A 25,789-nucleotide genomic window follows, 5' to 3' on the forward strand; every position below is an offset into this window, starting at 1 on the left:
TAGAACACACATGCTCATCCCTATAGAACACACATGCTCATCCCGATAGAACACACATGCTCATCCCTATAGAACACACATGCTCATCCCTATAGAACACACATGCTCATCCCTATAGAACACACATGCTCATCCCTATAGAACACACATGCTCATCCCTATAGAACACACATGCTCATCCCTATAGAACACACATGCTCATCCCTATAGAACACACATGCTCATCCCTATAGAACACACATGCTCATCCCTATAGAACACACATGCTCATCCCTATAGAACACACATGCTCATCCCTATAGAACACACATGCTCATCCCTATAGAACACACATACTCATCCCTATAGAACACACATACTCATCCCTATAGAACACACATGCTCATCCCTATAGAACACACATGCTCATCCCTATAGAACACACATGCTCATCCCTATAGAACACACATGCTCATCCCTATAGAACACACATACTCATCCCTATAGAACACACATACTCATCCCTATAGAACACACATACTCATCCCTATAGAACACACATGCTCATCCCTATAGAACACATAACACACATACTCATCCCTATAGAACACACATACTCATCCCTATAGAACACACATACTCATCCCTATAGAACACACATACTCATCCCTATAGAACACATACTCATCCCTATAGAACACATAACACACATACTCATCCCTATAGAACACACATACTCATCCCTATAGAACACACATGCTCATCCCTATAGAACACACATGCTCATCCCTATAGAACACACATGCTCATCCCTATAGAACACACATGCTCATCCCTATAGAACACACATACTCATCCCTATAGAACACAGAACACACATACTCATCCCTATAGAACACACAGGCACACAATGGCTACAACAGCTACAGTAGACACACCTCACCAGACAGTAGTTCTCCTGAGGTTAGACACATGTATGGATGAAGAGGCAAAGAATTTAGCAGAGATGGTTGTAATATCTTCCCAGAGAATAGCTTTGTGCTTTGTGCTGCGAGTTCATCAGCATAGTCACAGTCAGAAAGGAGACACAAGTAATGCAGATTGTCAGTGCAGCATCAGCTCAATAGCCTTGAACCTTGAAAGATTTCTATCCTACTTTACTGTATACACTGAGTGGACAAAACATTAAACACAACTTCCTGATACACCCCCTTCTGCCCTCAGAACAGCCTCTGTACGTCGGGCATGGACTCTACAAGGTGTCGGAAGCATTCCATAGGGATGCTGGCCTTTGTTGACTCCAATGCTTCCCACAGTTGTGTCAAGTTGGCTGGATGTCCTTTGGGTGGTGGACCATTCTTGATACACACGGGAAACTTTTGAGCCTGAAAAACCCAGCAGCGTTGTGATTCATGCCACTAACTGGTGCGCATGGCAGCTACTACCATACCCCGTTCAAAGGCACTTAAATCTTTTGTCTTGCCCAGTTCAATGACACACATACACAATCCATGTCGCAATTGTCTTGAGGCTTAAAAATCCTTCTTTATCCCGTGTTCTCCCCTTCATCTACATTGATTTGAAATGAATTTAACAAGTGACATCAATAAGGAATCATAGCTTTCACCTGGATTCACCTGGTCAGTCTATGTCATGGAAAGAGCAGGTGTTCTTAATGTTTTGTACACTCAGTGTATAATAGCCATGTTTGTCTTTCTCACAGGGGAAGACACATTTTGCCAAACTAATATGGAAATCTTAATGAAAGATTCTGCTACACCTTTCTTGTTTTCAGTTGCATACCATTCCCTGAATCTTTGAGACCATGTAGTAAAGTTACACCATGACCAGAATGCTGTTTAAGACTGTGGAAGGCACCATAGTTCTTCATCTGTATGCTGAATATGCATGCATGCAACGATAAACATGCGTTTTTTTGCTGTGTCACTGTAGAGGAATTACACCCAGTCATTGATGTGGTTTGTTAGTTCAGAATAGCACGGCCCACCCACAACCACTGACCTACAACTCATTAGCTCTAATGGAGTCAGTCAATTTAATGAATTCTGTCTGGCATGACTGACAACCAGACCCTGGTGACAAAGACAATCCACCATCTGCAGCTCGGGAAACAACCCCCCCCCCCCCCCCTCCCCCTTCCCTGAAAACGTTTGCTTCATTCATATGGTAAAAGTCACCCCTTGCCTCTGGTAACCTGAGCCTGTCAGCCCAGCTCCCATTCAGAGCCGTCGGGAGTAGAGTGAGCTGTGGCCCCGATGTCTTTATCTGAGGGCCACCTCTGGGCTTTGAATGACGTGCTGCTCAGTGCGTTGCTGAGGGCATTCTTGCGGAACTGCTCACAGCAGAGCCTGACATACGTACACTCTTAGAAAAAAAATATCATATCTAGAACCTAAAAGGGTTCTTCGGCTGTCCCCATAGGAGAATCATTTGAAGAACCCTTTTTGGTTCCAGTTAGAACCCCTTAAAAAGTGTTTTACCTCCTACGGGGATAGCCGACTAACCCTTTTTTCTGAGATTGTAGCAGGGCTGTTTGGGGACGAGCACGAAGAACCATATGGATACTGGGAATAGTCTTTACCCTGATGACCCAGAGTAAGTTTCACGTTTTAAAGTACGTGAGCATAATATATTGAGGGTCAGTCAGTTCTAGTACCATATTTACAATGTGCAGAGATACTGGCTCGATGTAGATGTAGGTACTGTATTTATAGGGGTAAGGTGACTAGTATTAGGATATATGATAAAACTAGTAGCAGCAGTGTATATGATGATTGTACGTGAGTGGGTGTGTGTGGAGTCAGTATAAATGTATGTGAGTGTCGGTGTGCGAGTGAGCGTGTAGGGCCCTGTGAGTGAGCGTGTAGGGCCCTGTGAGTGCGTGTGTAGGGCCCTGTGAGTGTGCACAGAGTGTAAAAATAAAATACAAGGGTAGCTAAGATTGGCTACACAGACTTTCTGTTAGCTATTTACTGTAGTTATCATAGTTAGGGGCTCCAGAGTGGCACCGCGGTCTAAGGCACTGCTAGAGGCGTCATTACAGACCCTGATTCGATTCGAGGCTGTATCACAACCGGCCGTGATTGGGAGTCCCATAGGGTGGCGCACAATTGGCCCAGCATCATTCAGGTTTGGGTTTGGCCCGGGGTAGGCCATCATTGTAAATAAGAATTTGTTCCTAACTGACTTGCCTAGTTAAATAAAGGTGAAATAGTTTCATGCTGTTTGAGACTGATGACTGTTCTCTTCTTTTATCAGATTTTTTCCCCAAAGTGACTGACCAAGAGATACTGTATATTGCAATGCTTCATAAAGGTTTGGCAGATGCTAGACAAAATATTTTTTATCCTAATCAGTGAATCCGTCTGTGATAATGGTTTCAACATAACATTCCTGGGGTGTGATCATTCATTTCTGATTTCTCCCCTCCTGATACTCCCATTGGGAAACTAGACTTTCCTGGAGAACTGAACCTACTATAAAGTATGTTACACCCTGCTTGAAAGATGTCTGTCTCAGTGACAACAAAGCCAGTGTCAGACAAAATACACACACACACACACACACACAGGGCCGGCACTCGTCTTTTGGGGGCCTTAGGTGAGAATTGCACCCATTTTGCCGTGGGGTGAAGTGTTTTTAAAGTACATTTCCTGCAATTCTATACATTTTACCATGACTTATGCCATGTGAAGGATTGAGTGAGATTGACTAACTAAATCGATGCCCTGCGTGCCCGGTCGGTATTCGGCCATGATTACTACATGTTTAGATAGCTGGCAAGACTAATTTACCAATCCAAAAAATTGTTAGGTGACATGGCTAATTTAGTGACTGACATAACAAGAGAAACTGCTGATTCGCAACCAAATTTCAAACATGCATCTTGTGTATTCTATTATAACTCTCAACTAGCAGCCTGGGGTCCTAAGCGACCGCTTATGCCTGGAGCTGGCACTACACACACACACACACACACGTCACACATATACACACACACACATACAAAACACCAAGTGACACTGTAGGAGGGGAGATTATGAGTTGGTGTGAGAGAATGATCGCTGTAACCTCATCAGTCTTCACTGGTGGGTCAAATATTCCATTGGCCAATGCCCCTTAATGCAATAACTGTGTCAGGTCTTTTCTCACCACACTACCTGACCAGGAATGAAGCTGGGTCGTAGTGATACACTTCAACTAGGATTCTAACAAAATGCCTGGCCCTAGTCGAGATTCAATTGTCTACTCATAGGCTTAATCAGCTGGTGTACGGGACTGACCATGCTCAGACAGCAGTGCCAGGTTCAAAACAGGACTGGATAAGAAATAACCATGTTATACCAGGTCAAAATCTTTGTTGAATGGATCAACTCTACTGTGGTAGCACTCATTCCTTTGAATATAAATTATTTATTTTTACCTTTATTTAACTAGGCAAGTCAGTTAAGAAGAAATTCTTATTTACAATGACAGCCTACCGGGGAACAGTGGGTTAACTGCCTTGTTCAGGGGCAGAACGATAGGTTTTTACCTTGACAGCTTGGGGATTCGAACTTGCAACTTTTCGGTTACAACGCTCTAACCACTAGGCTACCCTGCCTCCCCAGTAAATCTCAATTAGGTGTCCGCTCTGAAGATGGTTTGGTGGGATGACACTGTGGTCTGTTAGAACCTGAGATACATTTGCATGTCTTTAAGGCCCAGTGCAGTCAAAAACATGATTTTCCTGTGTTTTCAGGCCATGCTAGAGCTGCCCAGTCAACTGTAAGTGCTGTTATTGTGAAGTGGAAACGTCTGGAGCAACAACAGCTAGGCGCGAAGTGTTAGGCCACACAAGCTCAACGAACGGGAGAGTGCTGAAGTGCGTAAAAAATCATCTGTCCTCGATTGGCTGGAGTGGTGTAGAGCTCGCCGCCATTGGACTCTGGAGCAGTTGAAATGCGTTCTCTGGAGTGATGAATCACGCTTCACAATCTGGCAGTCCAAGGGACGACTCTGTATACATACTTTTGGTCATGTAGTGTATATTTCCACACTGAGGTTGGAATAATACTGTGAAAATTATGACAATGCCTGTTGGAAAAGAGCTGTTTGAAAAGACCACGTAAAATTTCAGCCTGTTTTGATAGGATGGAGTTTTGGCCTGCCTGGTGACCTCAAACAGGCGGTAAATTAGTTAATAAACCAACAAGAGAGTTCCAAACCTCTGCCAATAACAGCTATTTTTCTGTTTTTTCTTTTTGACAATTTGAATTGTTAACCATCACAGTAAGGTATTCAATTGTTACCCAGAAATTATTTGATATTGAGAAAGAAACGGCTACATTGAAAGTTTTTAAGGCCTGCCAGGCTTGGCTTTAGACGCAGACAGGGACTTAGTCATCTGAGTTACTGTCATTACATCATTACAATACGTTTTGGCACATTACTTTAACTTGACCCTGATTATAAAAGGAGAAGTTAACAAATACTTTTACTGAATCAAGAGAAAGGAATAATGAGGAATTATCATTGGCACAACCAAACACAAAACTAAAGCTGTTTTGAAATTGTAGGATGACGAATCGAGACACCTACCTGTGTATTTCTCAATGTGTGTAAAAGTCATAATTATTTCAGCCTTACAGATTTAGGAGATTAATTGAAGACAGTTTGCTACAGCAGGAAATGTATCCTACAGCAACAGGAAATGTGAATGATTTTTTTTGTAGGGGTTGATTTTAAATTTTGTATTTATTTCATCTTTATTTAACCAGGTAGGCTAGTTGAGAACAAGTTCTCATTTGCAACTGTGACCTGGCCAAGATAAAGCATAGCAATTTGACGCATACAACAACACAGAGTTAGACATGAAATAAACAAAACATACAGTCAATAATACAGTAGAAAAAAAGTATATATACAGTGACTGCAAATGAGGTAAGGGAGTTAGGGCAATAAACAGGCCATGGTGGCGAAGTAAATACAATACAGCAATTAAACACTGGAATGGTAGATGTGCAGAAGATTAATGTGCAAGTAGAGATACTGGGGTGCAAAGGAGCAAGATAAATAAGTAAATACAGTATGGGGATGAGGTAGATAGATGGGCTGTTTACAGGTGCAGTAATCTGTGAGCTGCTCTCACAGCTGGTGCTTAAAGCTAGTGAGGGAGATATGAGTCTCCAGCTTCAGTGATTTTTGCAGTTCGTTCCAGTCATTGGCAGCAGAGAACTGGAAGGAAAGGCGACCAAAGGAGGAATTGGCTTTGGGGGTGACCAGTGAGATATACCTGCTGGAGCGTGTGCTACGAGTGGGTGCTGCTATGGTGACCAGTGAGCTGAGATAAGGCGGGGCTTTACCTAGCAGAGACAACCTGTAGCCAGTGGGTTTGGTGACAAGTATGAAGCGAGGCCCAACCAACAAGAGCGTACAGGTCGCAGTGGTGGGTAGTGTATGGGGATTTGGTGACAAAATGGATGGCACAGTGGTAGACTGCATCCAGTTTGTTGAGTAGAGTGTTGGAGGCTATTTTATAGATTTGATCGATTGAATAGCATGCATTTAGTTTTACTTGCATTTAAGAGCAGTTGGAGGCCACTGAAGGAGAGTTGTATGGCATTGAAGCTCGTCTGGAGGTTTGTTAAGACAGTCTCCAAAGAGGGGCCAGAAGTATACAGAATGGTGTCGTCTGCGTAGAGGTGGATCAGAGAATCACCAGCAGCAAAAGCGACATCATTGATGTATACAGAGAAGAGTCGGCCCGAGAATTGAACCCTGAGGCACACCCATAGAGACTGCCAGAGGTCCGGACAACAGGCGCTGATACGTTTTAAAGTGAGAATTCCAAACTTTAGAAGACTTTTAGAAACCTTGAATACATTACAAGTCAGAATTTCCTACCGTGCAGAAAAATTCTCAGCAAAAAAAGAGTGCTCAAATTAAGATTGTACATCTGTATGACTAAACGGGATTCTGTTTTCTCCATTGTGAAGCCAAACCCTGGACAAGAACGCAGGAGAACTGACTGCATCAGGCAGGAGAACAAAATGAAAGTCCTGGGGAGAATCTCAATTTGATTTTCTTGATTCCTGGCGTCCTCCCCTCTGTCCTCTCCTTGCTCTTTTCGAAAAAGTCAAAGGTAATTGAGGAGAGGAAACGTGGGAACAAATGCTCTTGTATGAAATGACTCTCCTTCTCTAGTGTGTCATATGACAACCGCAAATTACGTTTACAGAGGTGGAATCCCAAAATACATGTGCTTAGTGGTAAAAAAAATTAATGTAGCTAGTTGTGCAAGACATTTTACAGAGAAAAGAAGCATATGGTTTTTAATAAATGTTTGCATGGGAGATTTTAAAACTCTTCCAAGATCGGATACACCTGAGCAATCGGGGATAGGAGCAAACTCCTCCATTCACCTATTTAACGAATTGACACTCCAGTTGGTGACCAGTTATTGGTTTCCGAGTCATGGAGGAGAGGGGGATGGAGGAGACTAAGACAGGACAGACGTTTGCCCTATTGAGAATTTACCCAGATCTCACCAACAAGTAGAGCATGCTCCTTGATCATTATTCTTTTGTTGTCTGTGGCTCAACAATCAATCAACCATTCAGACAATAGTTTATCATGTGACATTAACATCCTGGACTTCCTGACAGGCTGCCTCCAGGTGGTGAGGGTAGGCAACAACACATCTGCCACATTGGGGCGGCAGGTAGCCTAGTGGTCAGAGCATTGGACTAGTAACCGAAAGGGATCGAATCCCTGAGCTGACAAGGTAAAAAAAATCTGTCGTTCTGCCCCTGAACAAGGCAGTTAACCCACTGTTCCTAGGACATCATTGAAAATAAGAATTTGTTCTTAACTGATTTGCCTAGTTAAATAAAAGGTATAAAATAAAATTGACCTTCAACACAGGGGCGCCTCAGGGGACTGTGCTTAGTCCCCCCTGTACTCCCTGTATACCCACAACAGTGTGGCCATGCAGGACTCCAACACCATCATTCAGTTTGCGGATGACACAACTGTAGTAGGCCTGATCACCAACCGTCAGAGACCTGTCAATCCCAGGACGACAACCTCTTCCCTCAATGTCAGCAAGACAATGGAGCTGATCGTGGACTGCAGGAAACGGAGGGGCGAGCACCCTGCATTTACATTGACGGGGCTGGGGTGGAGTAGGTTGAGAGCTTCAAAGTTCCTCAGTGTCCACATAACTAAGGATCTATTATGGTCTATTATGGTCCACACACACCAACACAGTTTTGAAGAGGGCACAGCAATGCCTCTTTCTTCTGGAAAAGGCTGAAAAGATTTGGCGTGGGCCCTCAGATCCTCAAAGTTCTATAGCTGCACCATTGAGAGCATCTTGACTGGCTGCATCCCTGCTTGGTATGGTAACTGCTTAGCATCTGGCCGCAAAGTGCTACAGATGGTAGTGCAGTACAACAGTGCAACACTGGGTCCAAGCTCCCTGCTATCCAGGACCTCTATACCAGCAGATGTCAGAGGAAGGCCATAAACATTTTCAAAGACTCCAGCCACCCTAGTCACAGACTGTTCTCTCTGCTACCGCACAGCAAGCGGTACTGATGCACCAAGTCTGGAACCAACAGGACCCTGAACAGCTTCTAACCCCCAAACCATAAGACTGCTAAATAGTTAGTACAGGTTAGTACATGGTTAACTTTTTAACTATCTGCATTGACCCTTTTTGCACTAACTTTTTTGACTCACGGCTGCTACTCTTTATTACCCCGTACCCCTGCACATCGACTCGGTTCTGGTACCCTGTGTTTATATAGCCAAGCTATCGTTACTCATTGTGTATTTATTATTACTTTTATTATTACATTTCTCTATTTTCACTATTTTCTTTCTCTCTGCATTGTTGGGAAGGGCCCTTAAGTGAACATTTCACTGTTAGTCTACACCTGTTTATGAAGCAAGTGACGAATACAATTAGATTTTATTTGACATGTGGAAGAGAATTCTAAATTCCTATTGTTGTGGGTGTGCTGCTGCTCCTACTGTGCTGCTTTTAAAACAAGGTAATACATTTTGTTTACATTTTTATTTATCCTACCATAACTCACATGAGCAATAAGACAGAAACATAAGTACGACGTACAATTTAAATACAATGATGTTTGCTTGGCGTTTATTCTAGACAAATACATTTACACGAGCAATGGTATGGATGAATTTCAACCAAGAATGGTATGTTATCATAAACGGCTTCATCTTTTAACAAGGACTGAAGCAAAACGGCTCATCTCAACTGAAGCCCTGATTTGGAAAACTGTTTTTCTACCTGCTCCAGCTTGTCCAGGAGTTGGGAAATTGAGTTGACTTTCCTTTGCCCTCTGGTGATTTATTGAGTTTGAACATTCTAAGAACCATAATAGCAGGCAATTGAAGCATACCCTTCACCATTTTCTTGACAACCGTCTTGTTTTATCTAGTTGGGGCGAAAGGCACGATAACTCTGTGGGAAATCATCTTAAATATGACAATTCCAGAGAGGGAAATTGGCAGGATGTTTTGATTCAGTGCAGATGTGTGAGAGTGGAGGAAGGAGAATGGCGTCTGGGCCTGCTGCAGGCCAAAGAGGACCTGTAGTAATCAGCTGCAGGACAGCTCTGTGTTCCAGCACACTGGCTCTGGCTGTTGTCTTGTGGAAGTGGGCTGTAGTCCAATGCATCTGCTGATCTCACAGATTGAGCCATTATTTACTATTCCATTCAGAACACCAAGAAACCAAAATCAACAAATGGGACTGTGAAGACCTGAAGATCATGTGCAAAGTGTCTGTTTAGAAATGTCTCTGCAAAGAGCAAGTTTAGAACTGTCTCATACAGTAAAACAGGCCTGCATTTTGCTGTCTACTGCAAGACAGTTGTGATGTCTGCAATAAAATAAAAGTTTGATGAAATCTATAATTTGGTAGACCTAAGAAAACAGGCATCAGAATAAACACCTGTATCTTTCCTTCTGCCATTTGTCCTTAGATGTTTTCGTGATGAAAACACAATTCAGCAATAAAGAAACATGAAAGTTCAAGCTGGAGTGTACCAGAAACTTGTATGGAGCTGGTGTTTGACTAGGACAGTTTCATTAGTCACTGATGGCTGTGTTTGGTCTCTGTGCCGGGACGGAACACAGCTGACCCCTGTCTCCGTACACACTGTCACTTTATACACATTAGCCTCCCTGGAACACAGCTGTCAACAAGAAGATGACCAATAACTACAACCATAATAATACTTAGCAAAACACATGCAAGGCTTTGTTTTTCTGCTGTAAGTTATATGTTTACATCAGTAACTAGATGGTTAAGATTTAAAGATTAGTACAGATTTTTCCATCCCCCTGGCATCATCATGTCTTCCTCTCCTGTCCCTATGCCTAGGTAGGAAAGGCAACTCTCTAGCACATTGCTCAACTAAAACAAATAGTAACACACATTTTGTCAACATGAATTTAGTTGGTAGATGTGCTCCAGTTTAACCAAATGGAAAGAGTCTTCGCATAAATAAAGTCTCTCATATCATTCCACTGAATGATGTCAATGAAGTAAATAAGGCAGAGAGCATCCTGTATCTCACAGCCAATACTCTAGTGTATTTTAAAGTGTATATCTTGGACCATGGCAGCCATGAGGCCACTTTAGGCCCATTCAAGTCCAACTAGGTCACAATGTTTTGCTTTGAAATTATGGAGGTTCCATCTGTTTACACCTTTTTTTCCTCTGTGGCTTGAATTGGCAGTCAGTCGGCGGCTTCAAAGAGTCTGTCCCAGATTGCATGTTGCTTTATGACTGCGAGCCGTGTCGGGAGGAAAGCATTGTTTGTTATGGTCTCCCTCTCGCTCCCAGAGTTGCAGAATGTGTTCAAAGGTATTGCTCTAGTTTAAAGGTAAGTCGTGAGTGGCTACAGTACCTACAAGCTGCCTCCAAGTGGCCTTCACATGTTTCCGGTTCTCGGGAAAAGATCACTTTAGTGAGGTGCAATGGACCGAGCAATCCAGGCCCTGTTGTTTCTTTCAGATCATCTGAGCAGATGTTCAGATTTACATTATGTCCCACTGTATACAACTGTCTGCGGTTCCTCTAAATATTGAAATTAGATCCGACGTTTAGATGGCATACATAAATCTAGTTGTGCGGAACATCAGAGATGATTGCCCCTCTGCAAGTAAAATAAACGTAAAGCTTGTGATGTAAAACATTTGGACTGGTGTGTGCTATTTTACATGCACTGATGCTCTTGTTCTCAAGCCTGGGCTCATGGTTCCACGTAAAAGTGTTACCTGCAGTTGCTGTTTTTACTAAAATGTAAAGCGTATCCATGAGTCTGACAAGTATGGGAAAAGCTGCTAACAGACTATAAGAAACTTCTTCCCCTCCAACTGCCATGATATTGGCCGTGTCAGAAATCTGTCTTGCCTACTACTTACTAAAACTGAATACTGTGTACTAATTGTACTGCATACTATATAGAACGTACTGTTTAGTAAAAATGTATGGACTAAGCCACACATAACATACCAGGCTCACTGATACTGAGAATGCATGATCTCATGTGCCATTGCCTTGTTCCTGCCATTCATTCATTCATTTGGCAGGGCGCTTCCCCTTATCTGATTATCAGTTGACAAACATACACGGACCTGAAAAGACTATGCTCTTCCTCATTAGCATGCAGCAAATTCGTAATATTATGAAATTGCACATACAATAAATCACTCTATTTTTGCATACTCAAACGTCCTACTACTTAAGACCCACGGGTATTTGGACACGGACAATAATCTTGACACGTTCAACCAAAAATGCACAAATTTGTCATAAGAAATGTTTGCCTTGGGACAGAGCAACAAAATACTGACTACCTGAGACATTAAATATACATTTAGAGTGTAAGTAGAGAACCATGTAATTGTGGTATAATCAGCTTTGAATTCATGTGCAGCAGTGGGAGTTCAACAAATCATTGCTTTCCCATCTACCATTTGTTGATCGTTATTAAATGAGCTATTCCATCAAGTGTGTCTTATCGCCTATAAAAACACTAGATTTTCAATTTTACAGGTCATAGCCAGTCCAGGAGAGAGTGTAGAGGTTAGGTACATAGTCTAAGCCTCAAATCACTCTGCACTACCTCAAGGGGCATAACCATTTAGAGTGATATTATCCAATGAGTTATATCATCTGTCCACTTCCATTTGAAGTGGAAAGTTGGACTGTGTTTATCCCCTGGCTGACCTCCATTTTGCCTATTAACTTGTCCAATGTTATTGTACTGTTACAATCCAATGTTATTTCTTCCATGAGGATTTCAAAAATGTGGTCTACACAAATTGCACAGTAGACCTATTGGTAACTGCCAAAATAAAGGAAAACCCAACATAAAATGTATTTTAATAGGGCGTTGTGCCACCACGAGTCACCAAAACAGCTTCAATGCGCCTTGGCATAGATTCTACAATTGTCTGGAACTATATTGGATGGATGCGATAAATTCCATAATTTTTTGGTTTCGTTGACAGTGGTGGAAAACGCTGTCTCAGGCGCAGCTCCAGAATCTCCCATAAGTGTTCAATTGGATTGAGATCTGATGACTGAGGCACACATACACACACCCTTTAAACCCCTTACATGCTGACCAGACCGGACATGTCGCGTGTTATTCAAGTATTGCACCCACACTGCTCGCGCGCCAACGAGCGTCTGCGACGCCAAGGACTAAAATAGAAGTCGTTCCTATTTCTGACGCAGATCGCGCTGAAAGTCATCTCCTCATTGGTTATACCCATGTGGGTGATTGAAAGACGAACTTTGTTGCCGGTTGTCGTGTTAATACAATGAATAAGTTTAGATGCGATCACCATATAAGTTCAAAAATGAAAAAGCCTGGAAGGAGGAGAGATGACTAGAAACGATTCGGTTGGCCGTTTTATGTGTGGATTAATGGTCAGAGTAGAGGTCCTTGTGCATTTCAGGTAAAATAACAACTCAATGTTTATATCCCAGGACAAATTAGCTAGCAACAGCAAGCTAGCTAAATAGCAGCCGGTTTGGGTTCCGTGTTATGCTCATTTGAGACCCCTCTTTCAAAGTCACTGAGATCTCTACTTCTAGACGTGGTAGCCAAAATAACTGGCCAGTGGGCATTTTTATACATGACGCTAAGCATGATGGTGTTAATTACTTAACTCGGTAACCACACCTGTGTGGAAGTACCTGCTTTCGATATACCTTGTATCGCTCATTTACTCGTGTTTCCTTTATTTTGGTTGTTACCTGTATATGTATGACTATATCCATTTATGTCTAAGTATATTCATTTGTAGATCTATCTTACCTATTCATGTGGGATTGAGGCCTATAGCAGTAAGCAGGACATGGCTTGACTTTTGAGGTATGAAAATGTCTGAAAAACATATTATTATTTTTTTGTGAACTAACAGGTTATTTCTAGGGTATCCTGCCTTGTTTGAACTATCTGTTAAGTTGGAATGGGCTAAACTGCTCTGGCACATAATATGTGAAAGCAAACTAATACAGACAGTATGTGTTTATGGCTCTCATCAACCCAAATGCAACACATATTGGGTCCTGCTACAAACCTCTTTCCTGTCTTGTTCTTGACTTAGACTGTCTTTCTCTTTTTTATTTCCATAATTACAAATGTTGGTGCTTCTATAACTGCACGTAGTGGCTCTATACAGGGTCATAACACAAGTTATCCCAGTGATTTACTCTGCTAGAAGATCTGTGTAAAGTAGGCTTTAGTGTGGCCAGGCATTCCAGTGTATTAGATATTTTTATTTGAAGGTGGTCTTTGAGGGGTGAAATTAAATGTGTTTTTCATAATATGGTTTAATCAGTTCATTCTTGTTCGGCAGCAATGACTTCAATTCAACCTAAACTAAAGTTAAACAAATGTGACATTTGCCATCTGTGAACTATTCTACGGGTGTTATTAAACATCCAATTGAATCACCTCTCCATAAGGAGTGAATTTGCTATATAAATACGATCTTATATTCACTTTTGACCCTCCCTGGACCATAGATATGTATAGATGTGTAGCTCTGTCTAGATGTGTAGCTCTGTATAGATGTGTAGCTCTTTATAGATTAGAGGTCAACCGATTATGATTTTTCAACGCCGATACCGATACTGATAATTGGAGGACCAAAAAAGCCGATACCGATTAATCGGCCAAATTAAAATAAATAAATGTGCAATAATGACAATTACAACAATACTGAATTAACACTTATTTTAACTTAATATAATACATCAATAAAATAAAGTTATCCTCAAGTAGATAATGAAACATGTTCAATTTGGTTTAAATAATGCAAAAACAAAGTGTCGGAGGAGAACGTACAAGTGCAATATGTGCTATGTAAGAAAGCTAACGTTTCAGTTCCTTGCTCAGAACATGAGAACATATGAAAGCTCGTGGTTCCTTTTAACATGAGTCTTCAATATTCCCAGATAAGAAGTTTTAGGTTGTAGTTACTATAGGACTATTTCCCTCTATACCATTTGTATTTCATTAACCTTTGACTATTGGATGTTCTTATAGGCACTTTAGTATTGCCAGCGTAACAGTATAGCTTCCGTCCCTCTCCTCGCTCCTCCCTGGGCTTGAACCAGCAACACAATGACAACAGCCACCACATCGAAGCAGCGTTATCCACGCAGAGCAAGGGAAACAACCACCCCAAGGTTCTGAGCGAGTGAAGTTTGAAACGCTATTAGCGCGCGCTAACAAGCCAGACATTTCACTTCGGTCACACCAGCCTCATCTCGGGAGTTGATAGGTTTGAAGTCATAAACAGCGCAATGCTTGACACACAAGGAAGAGCTGCTGGCAAAACGCACGAAAGTGCTGTTTGAATTCATGTTTACGCGCCTGCTTTTGCCTACCACAGTCAGATACTTATGCAACACAGGACATGCTAGATAATATCTAGTAATATCATCAACCATGTGTAGTTAACGAGTGATTATGATTGATTGTTTTTTATAAGATAAGTTTAATGCTAGCTAGCAACTTACTTACTTACTTAATGCTTACTGCATTTGCGTAACAGGCAGTCTCCTTGTGGAGACTGCGTTGGACTAGTTAACTGTAAATTGAGAACACATGATTGGATCCCCTGAGCTGACAAGGTGAAAATTTGTCTTTCTGCCCCTGAACAATTTTGTATTTTTTTTTATTTTAAACTGACTAGGCAAGTCAGTTTAAGAACAAATTCTTATTTTCAATGATGGCCTAGGAACAGTGGTTAACTGCCTGTTCAGGGGCAGAAGGACACATTTGCAAAAAATGATTTAGTCAGCCACCAATTGTGCAAGTTCTCCCACTTAAAAAAATGAGAGATGCCTGTAATTTTCATCATAGGTACACTTCAACTATGACAGACAAAATTAGAGAAAAAAATCCAGAAAATCACAATGTAGGATCTTTAATGAAAATAAGTATTTGGTCACCTACAAACAAGCAAGATTTCTGGCTCTCACAGACTTGTAACTTCTTCTTTAAGAGGCTCCTCTGTCCTCCACTCGTTACCTGTATTAATGGCACCTGTTTGAACTTGTTATCAGTATAAAAGACACCTGTCCACAACAAACAGTCACACTCCAAACTCCACTATGGCCAAGACCAAAGAGCTGTCAAAGGACACCAGAAACAAAATTGTAGACCTGCACCAGGCTGGGAAGACTGAATCTGCAATAGGTAAGCAGCTTGGTTTGAAGAAATCAACTGTGGAAGCAATTATTAGGAAATGGAAGACATACAAGACCACTGATAATCTCCCTCGATCTGGGGCTCCACGCAAGATCTCACCCTGTGGAGTCAAAATGATCACAAGAACGGTGAGCAAAAATCCCAGAACCACACGGGGGGACCTAGTGAATGACCTGCAGAGAGCTGGGACCAAAGTAACAAAGCCTACCATCAGTAACACACTACGGCCCCAGGGACTCAAATCCTGCAGTGCCAGACGTATCCTCCTGCTTAAGCCAGTACATGTCCAGGCCCGTCTGAAGTTTGCTAGAGAGCATTTGGATGATCCAGAAGAAGATTGGGAGAATGTCATATGGTCAGATGAAACCAAAATATAACTTTTTGGTTAAAACTCAACTCGTCGTGTTTGGAGGACAAAGAATGCTGAGTTGCATCCAAAGAACACCATACCTACTGTGAAGCATGGGGGTGGAAACATCATGCTTTGGGGCTGTTTTTCTGCAAAGGGACCAGGACGACTGATCCGTGTAAAGGAAAGAATGAATGGGGCCATGTATCGTGAGATTTTGAGTGAAAACCTCCTTCCATCAGCAAGGGCATTGAAGATGAAATGTGGCTGGGTCTTTCAGTATGACAATGATCCCAAACACACCGCCTGGGTAACGAAGGAGTGGCTTCGTAAGAAGCATTTCAAGGTCCTGGAGTGGCCTAGCCAGTCTCCAGATCTCAACCCCATAGAAAATCTTTGGAGGGAGTTGAAAGTCCGTGTTGCCCAGCAACATCCCCAAAACATCACTGCTCTAGAGGAGATCTGCATGGAGGAATGGGCCAAAATACCAGCAACAGTGTGTGAAAACCTTGTGACTTACAGAAAACGTTTGACCTCCGTCATTGCCAACAAAGGGTATATAACAAAGTATTGAGGTAAATTTTTCTTATTGACCAAATACTTATTTTCCACCATAATTTGCAAATAAATTCATAAAAAATCCTACAATGTGATTTTCTGGATTTCTTTTTCTAATTTTGTCTGTCATAGTTGAAGTGTACCTATGATGAAAATTACAGGCCTCTCATCTTTTTAAGTGGGAGAACTTGCACAATTGGTGGCTGACTAAATACTTTTTTGCCCCACTTTAGCTCTGTGTAGCTTGGAAAAGATGTGTAGCTCTGTATAGATGTGTAGCTCTGTATAAATATGTTACTCTGTATAGATGTGTAGCTCTGTATAGATGTGTAGCTCTGTATAAATATGTTACTCTGTATAGATATGTAGCTCTGTATCGATGTATAGATATGTAGCTCTGTGTAGAAATGCAGCTCTGTGTAGCTCTGTATAAATATGTTGCCATGTATAGATGCATAGCTCTGTATAGATGTGTAGTGCTGTGTAGATATGTAGCTCTGTATAGATATGTAGCTCTGTGTCGATGTGTAGCTCTTTAGCTCTGCATACCAGATAAGGAATGACAGAAGAGGAGTAAAGATGTCAGGCTAGCATTAAGGCCATCTTCAGCAAAATAAATTGCTTATGTTTCAATTTGTAGATAACATCTCCAAATACATCTCAGGCGAATCATAACAGGATAGACGCACAATATCACCAAACTGAAATAGAACACACGTCACCTCATCGCAGATATGTACCTGGATGTAAATATTGTGAGAAGAATTTTACAGGTATAATATAACATAATACAGTTTTCACTATAACACATTGTGTTTTCTAGGATTTTCACTTCCTGGTCCCATTGTGCTTTCTAGGATTTTTACTTCCTGGTTCCATTGTGCTTTCTAGGAATAAGGATCACAGAGCATTTAGACACCACTGTACCTGTTTGTATGCATTAGGTTAAGGTGTTTCCTTAAAAGAGTTACAACTCAAGGAAACCATTAGGATGTCATAAATCCAGTCGTTAATTTATATTTATTATTGGTTAGAAAAAATCAATGCTCAGTCCCAGGAATGCGAATTTCATTTTTGTTGGGCTGCTCTAAGGCCACATACGTCTCCCCTGTGCACTCTCCTGTCTGTTCTTCTACTAGTAATCCTGGGGATCAACCAGAGAAAAGCCCGGGGGCTTTGGTCTGAACCATGAAACCCCTCCAGCAGGCAGGGAAGGATTATCTTTCCCTAGGGACCTGTTTTCATCCCTTCAAACTGCCAACTCTGAGAGACATGTCAGGTGGAGTTAAGCACTGTAAAACACCTTCTCTAAGAACAAACCACACACAATATCTCAGGATCAGAGACTCAGAAAGGAGTGGATGAATGGCAGTTGGTCTGGAAAACGGTTGTGCTTAAGCCACATAAGAACTTGTTTGTGCAGGTCAGATTTGGGAGTACGATTTATGCAGACCCCAAGAGCGGACTTTTAGGGAGTATTTTTCCATTATTAGCACAAGTTCTGTGTTAGCAGAGATGATGATGAGTATTATTTGAAGTAAAGCATGTCTGGTGTGATGCACTGCACACAGTTCTTCTAGCTCTGGTAAAATGAAGTGTGTTGCCTGCTGCATAGTTAAGGCCCACCCATAACAAATATCCAGAAATGTATCTCTGTTTATTTGGAATGCAGTAAACACCAGGTGGAAAGAGGTCAAAATCATTAGCAAAACATTTATACTGCTTGGTATCCTAAAGCCATTAGCCAAAGCCCCAAGTGTTTCCCAGGAAGTTTGAGTACTGTGGAGATGAACATTTTAGTGCAGCTGCTCTCTTGCTTCCTGCAGCATCACAGTCTTCACCAATAAGGAAGCACAATTCCCCTTTCAAAACACAGGAGAATGCCCCTCACATTTATCTCAAACTGTGTTTTTAATTCACAATGAAATTAAACACAGGCTGCGTCTTGCTAGTCAAGAGACTGAGGTATGTTGTGGTAAACTGTCATTACAATTGAATTGTGGGAACCTGTTCTAATTAAGTATGCAGTGTGGCTATCCACTGGATGGCTCTGAATGCACTGTCATGCAGTCAAAGCTAATAACCACTTTTGTTTTATCAGGCAGTCATAAGTGTATATTTTATCAGGAAACAGGAAACAGGTTGGCGGCTGTTCAGTATTTCATGTTTCACCCCTGGTGTTATGTTAAATTATTTTGCTATTTGAACAATTTATTTTTGGATAGAAACTCTGAAACATGACCTTGTCTGAGGTCTCGGACTCGACAATAGTTGCTATCCATCGGAGTGCTGCGATTGGTTGGCCAAAATTCTGGGGTGGGGCTTAGCGAAGGGTAAATTCCATTTGTAGTTTAGCTCCCTCTCACTCATAGACAACTAACTTGACAGCTCTTTGAAGGGGAGCGAACATGGGCCTTGGGGACATACCTCAGTGTATCCGGAGAGGAAGAGGCAAAGCAAGAGTGCTTACTCCGCCCAAAATCTGTCCACCAAAATAAGACTATGGAGGTCAATGAGAGTCAAAAAATGTAATTTCTAATTTGCTACGTGAGGCTTATTTGATCAAATACAAGTTTCGTAATGGTTAGGTTGTTATGAATGCGATTGTATGTGGATGCACGTGGCATTTCGGCAATTTTTTATTTATTTTTTAAACTTAATATCGGAGTTGTGACTGTTGTTCAAGCAGGTTGATATTTATTGTCATGGAGGCAGAACTGAGCGGTTTCTGCTAGATGGGCCAGCTGCAAAGTCAAAATTGGCTATATCGTAAAAATTATGGAAACAAAAATGTAATTTTTGCTCTTAAATTAAGGTTAGGCATTAGGGTTAGCAGTGTCGTGTCTTTACTATCATTAACTGAATACTTTTTATCAAAGATTCTCTGTAATTAAGTATTACGCGATTAGACTGATTAATCAAGTAACCGTAATTACTAGGAAGTCGGGGCACCAAGGAAAAATATTCAGATTACAAAGTTTATAATTTCCTAAAATAACTTTTCCGATATTTTATCTGATCAATTAGTCTTAGAATTAATTAATTATTTACTTTACCTCACGTTGGTCTCATTCCAAACTGCACGAACCCAGTCTTCACTATGAGTCATCCATACATCAATTGTCTTAAATCATTTATTTATTACTAACTAAGTAATTCACAGAAATGCATAAACAAACAAACAAGGTAAATGTGGTTACATGAAATGATAGGAGAATGTGCCCTAGTGGGCTAAACCGGCATGGCGGCTTGTTAGACAAAAGGGGGAGTGGGGGTCTACTAAGAAGTCACTACAGAGTGATAATGATAACAATTGAAATGCTAATCCTTTGCACATGAACGCTCACTCATTCGGGAACAATTGCAATCATTATATATATTTACGCTCAGTGTGCCGTCTTAATCGCTGGTGAAAAGTTCATTTATTTTGTAGAATTGTCCGTCTCTCTCCCTCTCTCTCTAGGTTGTGGTTAGAGGGGATTGTTCAGTGACATTCGTTATAGAATGGATGTTTCGGCGGTTGTCGTTCTTCGCGTTCAATGATACCGAATTCCTAGCTGCAGACTAGTAATTAATATCAAAGACTTGTTCTTATTCTGTCGGTATCGAGTTTAACCACGTGGTATGGTTAAAAGATTCAGCAATGGTCTACAACCTTTGTCCTCCTAATGGAGAAAAACATGGTCTGCAACCTTTAGCCATCTCGTAATTGAGGTAAGCTCGGTCTGCTGATAATTTCTCAAAGTTGGGTTTTATTCGGAATGGCAGAAAAGGGGCTGTTCCAGGAGGCCTGACCCTAACTGGGCTCAGGGGCGACCCTCTGATTTAGTGCAAATCAAAAGGGAATTGTATTTTTCTTCATTAAACAGTCCAAAGTCATATTACACAATTATACAAACAGTATCATACTCACTCATTCATCTTATACAACAATTAGATGTAAACCTCATATCTGAGGCTATTATATAAACAGCGTTATGGTAATGTGGCCGCACCGTCTCCCATGAGCTTCCCCAAGTTGTGACAAACGGACCAGTTCGTAGCTGGATTATTCACCGATCTTTTATACTTTCTCCGGAACATGAAATTTGTTCGTACCTCAAGTTCTGTGAGGTGGAAGGAATTCCTTTGTTCTCCATGAAAAACTACTCTCTCTATACTGTGTGTCCATGAGGAGATTCTCAGGAATTTACGACATCTCTCTGACCACAGCAACCTAGTTGAAGGAGGAAAGGGGGAGGCAGGGAGAGGGGGATGGGCTTGCCATACCCAAAGAGGCCAACGTCATGACAGCAGCGTGGTTAGGGTTAGGCATGATGGTTAGCAGCATGGTTAAGGTTAGGTTTAAATCAGATTTTATGACTTTGCGGCTGTGCCAGCTAGTGACCATTCTGCAGAGCTGTCTCCAGGGCAACAGATGCCAACTTAGATTGTTCACTTAACTGCCCTCTCATTAAATGGTCACACCTGATTTCTCCTCCCGCTTGCCTTCAATCTTTGAGGACATGTATTTGCATTGTTAGAGCGGTTACTCAACTATTGTGTGTGTATATACAGTGCATTCGGAAAGTATTCAGACCCTTTGACTTTTTCCACATTTTGTTGTGTTACAGCCTTGGATTACATTTTTTCCCCTCATCAATCAACACACAATACCCCATAATGACAAAGCATTTTTGCAAATGTATACAATATTTTTGGGGGAATTATCACATTTACACAAGTACTCTTTCTTTACTCAGTACTTGTCAGCGATTACTGCCTTGAGTCTTCTTGGGTTTGATGCTACAACCTTGGCACACCTGTATTTGGGGAGTTTCTCCCATTCTTCTTTGCAGATCCTGAGCGCTATGGAGCAGGTTTCATCAAGGATCTCTCTGTACTTTGCTCCGTTAATCTTTCCCTCGATCCTGACTAGTCTCCCAGTCCCTGCCGCTGAAAAACATCCCCACAGCATGATGCTGCCACCACCATGCTTCACCATAAGGATGGTGCCAGGTTTCCTCCACTGACAATTCCTTCAACCTCATGGCTTGTTTTTTTGCTCTGACATTTACTGTCAACTGTGGGACCTTAGAGGCAGATGTGTGCCTTTCCAAATCATGTCCAATCAATTGAATTTATAACAGGTGGACTCCAAGTTGTAGAAACATCTCAAGGATGATCAATGGAAACAGGATGCACCTGAGCTCTATTTCACGTCTCATAGTAAAGGGTCTGTATACTTACATAAATAAGATGGTTTTTAAAATTGTGTTATATGTAAATGTGAAAACATTTGTTATTATGGAATTTTGTGTGGAGAGAGAGAGAGAGAGAAGGAGAGAGAGAGAGAGAGAAGGAGAGAGAGAGAGAAGGAGAGAGAGAGAGAGAGGTAACCTGAGGCTAGGCTATGAGCTAATACTCTCCCTGAGGAAACAGATCAGATGGAAGCTGCCCATTCAACCATGGGCTTCCATCTCTACCTCCTGTCTACTGAGCCCTCAACCAGGCACCCTGGTCAAAGCCAGTTTGGGATTGAAATGCCGAAGTGGCTAGGTGGAAAACATGTATTTAAACATAACATTTTTTTAATGGTATCCTCAACCAGTCACTTCAGAGAGACCAGACCACTGAGATGGAATGTTAAAGCTTCCACGCAAGTACCATAATAAATGTCATAAATTGATATGGAATGAATTTAGAGCCTTTAGTACACAGTTGGCGAAGAAGGTATTTGACTAATACCAATAACTATATCAATATTTTAAAGAGTTCAACAGTATACTCTTCTGTTCAGCAATGTTGTTTTTCTATACAGTATATAAAGCTTAGTCATATCATTTCCTACCCTTTCTTTTGACACAAGGGATGAGTAAGTATGTTTCCCAATGTGGCTTCACAAAACAACAGCAGAGTGGGTGAACTTAAGAGTGTAAAGTCTCCTACCTCTGCAACGGCTCCTCTCCCCTCTTCACAAATGGATGTCGCAACCAGTACTAAGCTATATTCCAGTGTGTGAGTTATTCCACAGGTTTGTCTTCATAAGTCAGGTCTCCTTCTCATTGAGGGAAGACAATCCACTCAGGCTCTTGCACTTGTTTGAAAATCGATTGTTCTGAAAAGTCAGTGGAGTCCTAGTGCCTAGAGCTCCTTTCAGCTGGGCAGAATGCTACAGGTCCTAGTGCCTGGAGCTCCTTTCAGCTGGGGTGAATGCTACAGGTCCTAGTGCTTAGAGCTCCGTTCAGCTGGGGAGAATGCTACAGGTCCTAGTGCCTAGAGTTCCTTTCAGCTGGGGAGAATGCTACAGGTCCTAGTGCCTAGAGCTCCTTTCAGCTGGGGAGAATGCTACAGGTCCTAGTGCCTAGAGCTCCTTTCAGCTGGGGAGAATGCACAGGTCCTAGTGCCTGGAGCTCCTTTCAGCTGGGTAGAATGCTACAGGTCCTAGTGCCTGGAGCTCCTTTCAGCTGGGCAGAATGCTACAGGTCCTAGTGCCTGGAGCTCCTTTCAGCTGGGGAGAATGCTACAGGTCCTAGTGCCTGGAGCTCCTTTCAGCTGGGGAGAATACTACAGGTCCTAGTGCCTGGAGCTCCTTTCAGCTGGGGAGAATGCTGCAGGTCCTAGTGCCTGGATCTCCTTTCAGCTGGGGAGAATGCTGCAGGTCTTAGTGCCTGCTCTTGTCCCGTCACTGTATCTGTTTTATGATCAATGCTGTGTAGGCAATCACCTGTAAACTTTCTGACAAGACAGCATTCACTGAACAGAACGATCCAATGTTTTGCAAGGAATAGTAATATTAGTGTGTACATGCTAATCTACAGTACCTTGCTTAGCTCCCTGTACCTTCCTAGAGGTTAAAGAGGCTGGAATTGAAAGGGGACCATTTGACAAGTCAAGTAATTGGGTTAAGATTTGATGAATTGCTATTACGCCCGGTCACCTCAAGCAACCAGCAGCCTCTCTGGCTCTTTGTCTGTTTTTATTTTCATCCAATGGGTTTTGAGAAAGCGGTGAGGACGCGAAGATTCCAAGGAATTGATTGCATTTGAGATTCTTCCATTTTGAAAGGTTTAGAAATAACCATGGAAGTTAATTGAGCAAAGACGGGGACAACAGCAATTACTGGCATTCCACACGTGCCTCCACTAGCCAGCCACAAAGCCTATGCAGCAGAAGGCTCTTCACTCTGTCCCATTCCAGTATGGTAGTCATATTAATAATGAATATCATGGGTTGGCAAGTTGCGTAATTAGGTATTTTCTTCCTAATTGTGTAATTTGGTTTAGGAATGTATCCTCTTTTCGTGTTTGTCAGTGGTAAGCAATTAGCAGCAAGCCAGAAAATGTGTCAAACTATTTACATTGGATGGCCTCTAGATGTAACTGTAATTCAGTGGAGGCTGCTGAGGGGAGGACGGCTCATAATAATGGCTTGAACGGAATGGCGTCAAACACATGGAAATCATGTGTCTGATGTATTTGATACCATTCCACTTATTCTGCTCCAGCCGTTACCATGAGCCTGTCCTCCCCATTGAAGGTGCCACCAACTTCCTGGAAAAGGTATACATATGATTGTTTTCAGTCAATGTTGAAGAAACCATCAAAGATCATGTTTTGACCTGCACTCACGTACAATAACCAGCCAAGTTCAGACTTTGTACATTTATATGTCAAACTTCATAAACTGTTATTTGGGTTTCTGTGCCATTTCATGGTCATCATACATCACAGCATTCTATTTCCACAACAGATTATTATTAGATCATCTTTACAGAGTTATTTGTATAATCCAGCTTGTTTCCAAGGGTTTATGGGTAACTTGAACACTTTCCTGTAGAACAACTAATACCTACAGGGCAAACGGAATGCTGTAACTGTCAGACATTCAGTGTCTCTGCCTTATCCAGTTACCACAATACTTTCTATCGTTCCATGGCTTTGGATTGGTGGTCGAGGAGGAGCAACCTGTTTTTAATCACTGTCAAACAACCTGTAGAGAATGTATTATGTACATTTGCAACAGGTTTCCTCAAAATTATGCAGGTGTTTGTATTATCACCCTAAAGTAATAACTAGTTCCCAAGGCCTGAAATTGCTTTGCGGTGACATAGTTGTCAGCAGTCCTACTTATCGAGGGATATTGTTACTGTGGTGAAGTAGTGGGATAAGCACTTCAATATGAGGTGGGCAAGTCAACGTGGTGTTAATGGCAATTTAATAGATTGCAAATGTAGTTTGGAGGAGAAGAGTGAATACTTAAAACAATCCAGGTGGTAGAAAAATATTTCTCTCTCTGTCTCTCTGTCTCTGTCTCGCTGTCTCTCTCTCTGTCTCTCTCTGTCTCTCTCTCTGTCTCTCTGTCTCTGTCTCTCTCTCTCTCTCTGTCAATTAAATTAAATTAAATTCAAGGGCTTTATTGGCATGGGAAACATGTGTTAACATTGCCAAAGCAAGTGAGGTAGATAATATATAAAGTGAATATATAAAGTGAAATAAACAATAAAAATTAAAAGTAAACATTACACATACAGAAATTTCAAAACAATAAAGACAAATGTCATATTATACATATATATATATATATATATATATATATATATATTATATACAGTGTTGTAACGATGTACAAATGGTTAAAGAACACAAGGGAAAATAAAAAAGCATAAATATGAGTTGTAATTACAATGGTGTTTGTTCTTCACTGGTTGCCCTTTTCTTGTGGCAACAGGTCACAAATCTTGCTGCTGTGATGGCACACTGTGGAATTTTCCCCAGTAGATATGGGAGTTTATCAAAATTGGATTTGTTTTTGAATTCTTTGTGGATCTGTGTAATCTGAGGGAAATATGTATCTCTAATATGGTCATACGTTGGACAGGAGGTTAGGAAGTTTCCACCTCATTTTGTGGGCAGTGTGCACAAAGCCTGTCTTCTCTTGAGAGCCAGGTCTGTCTACGGTGGCCTTTCTCAATAGCAAGGCTATGCTCACTAAGTCTGTACATAGTCAAAGCTTTCCTTAATTTTAGGTCAGTCACAGTGGACAGGTATTCTGCCGCTGTGTACTCTCTGTTTAGGGCCAAATAGCATTCTAGTTTGCTCTGTTTTTTTGTTAATTCTTTCCAATGTGTCAAGTAATGATCTTT

General features: G+C 41.6%; 1 protein-coding gene across 1 annotated transcript in view; it reads right to left on the reverse strand.

Moving 5' to 3' along the window:
- ngfb (nerve growth factor b (beta polypeptide)) overlaps nucleotides 1–23,046 on the reverse strand; it is a 34,926-nt gene extending 11,880 nt beyond the window's left edge. The window contains exon 1 of the mRNA XM_036950752.2: nucleotides 22,594–23,046. The gene's annotated coding sequence lies outside the window, so the exon portion shown is untranslated. The remainder of the gene's footprint in view (nucleotides 1–22,593) is intronic.
- Nucleotides 23,047–25,789: the final 2,743 nt, after the last annotated feature.

This window comes from Oncorhynchus mykiss, chromosome 17 (assembly GCF_057628025.1).
Source record: "Oncorhynchus mykiss isolate SJ-2025 chromosome 17, ASM5762802v1, whole genome shotgun sequence".
NCBI classification, from domain to species: domain Eukaryota; kingdom Metazoa; phylum Chordata; class Actinopteri; order Salmoniformes; family Salmonidae; genus Oncorhynchus; species Oncorhynchus mykiss.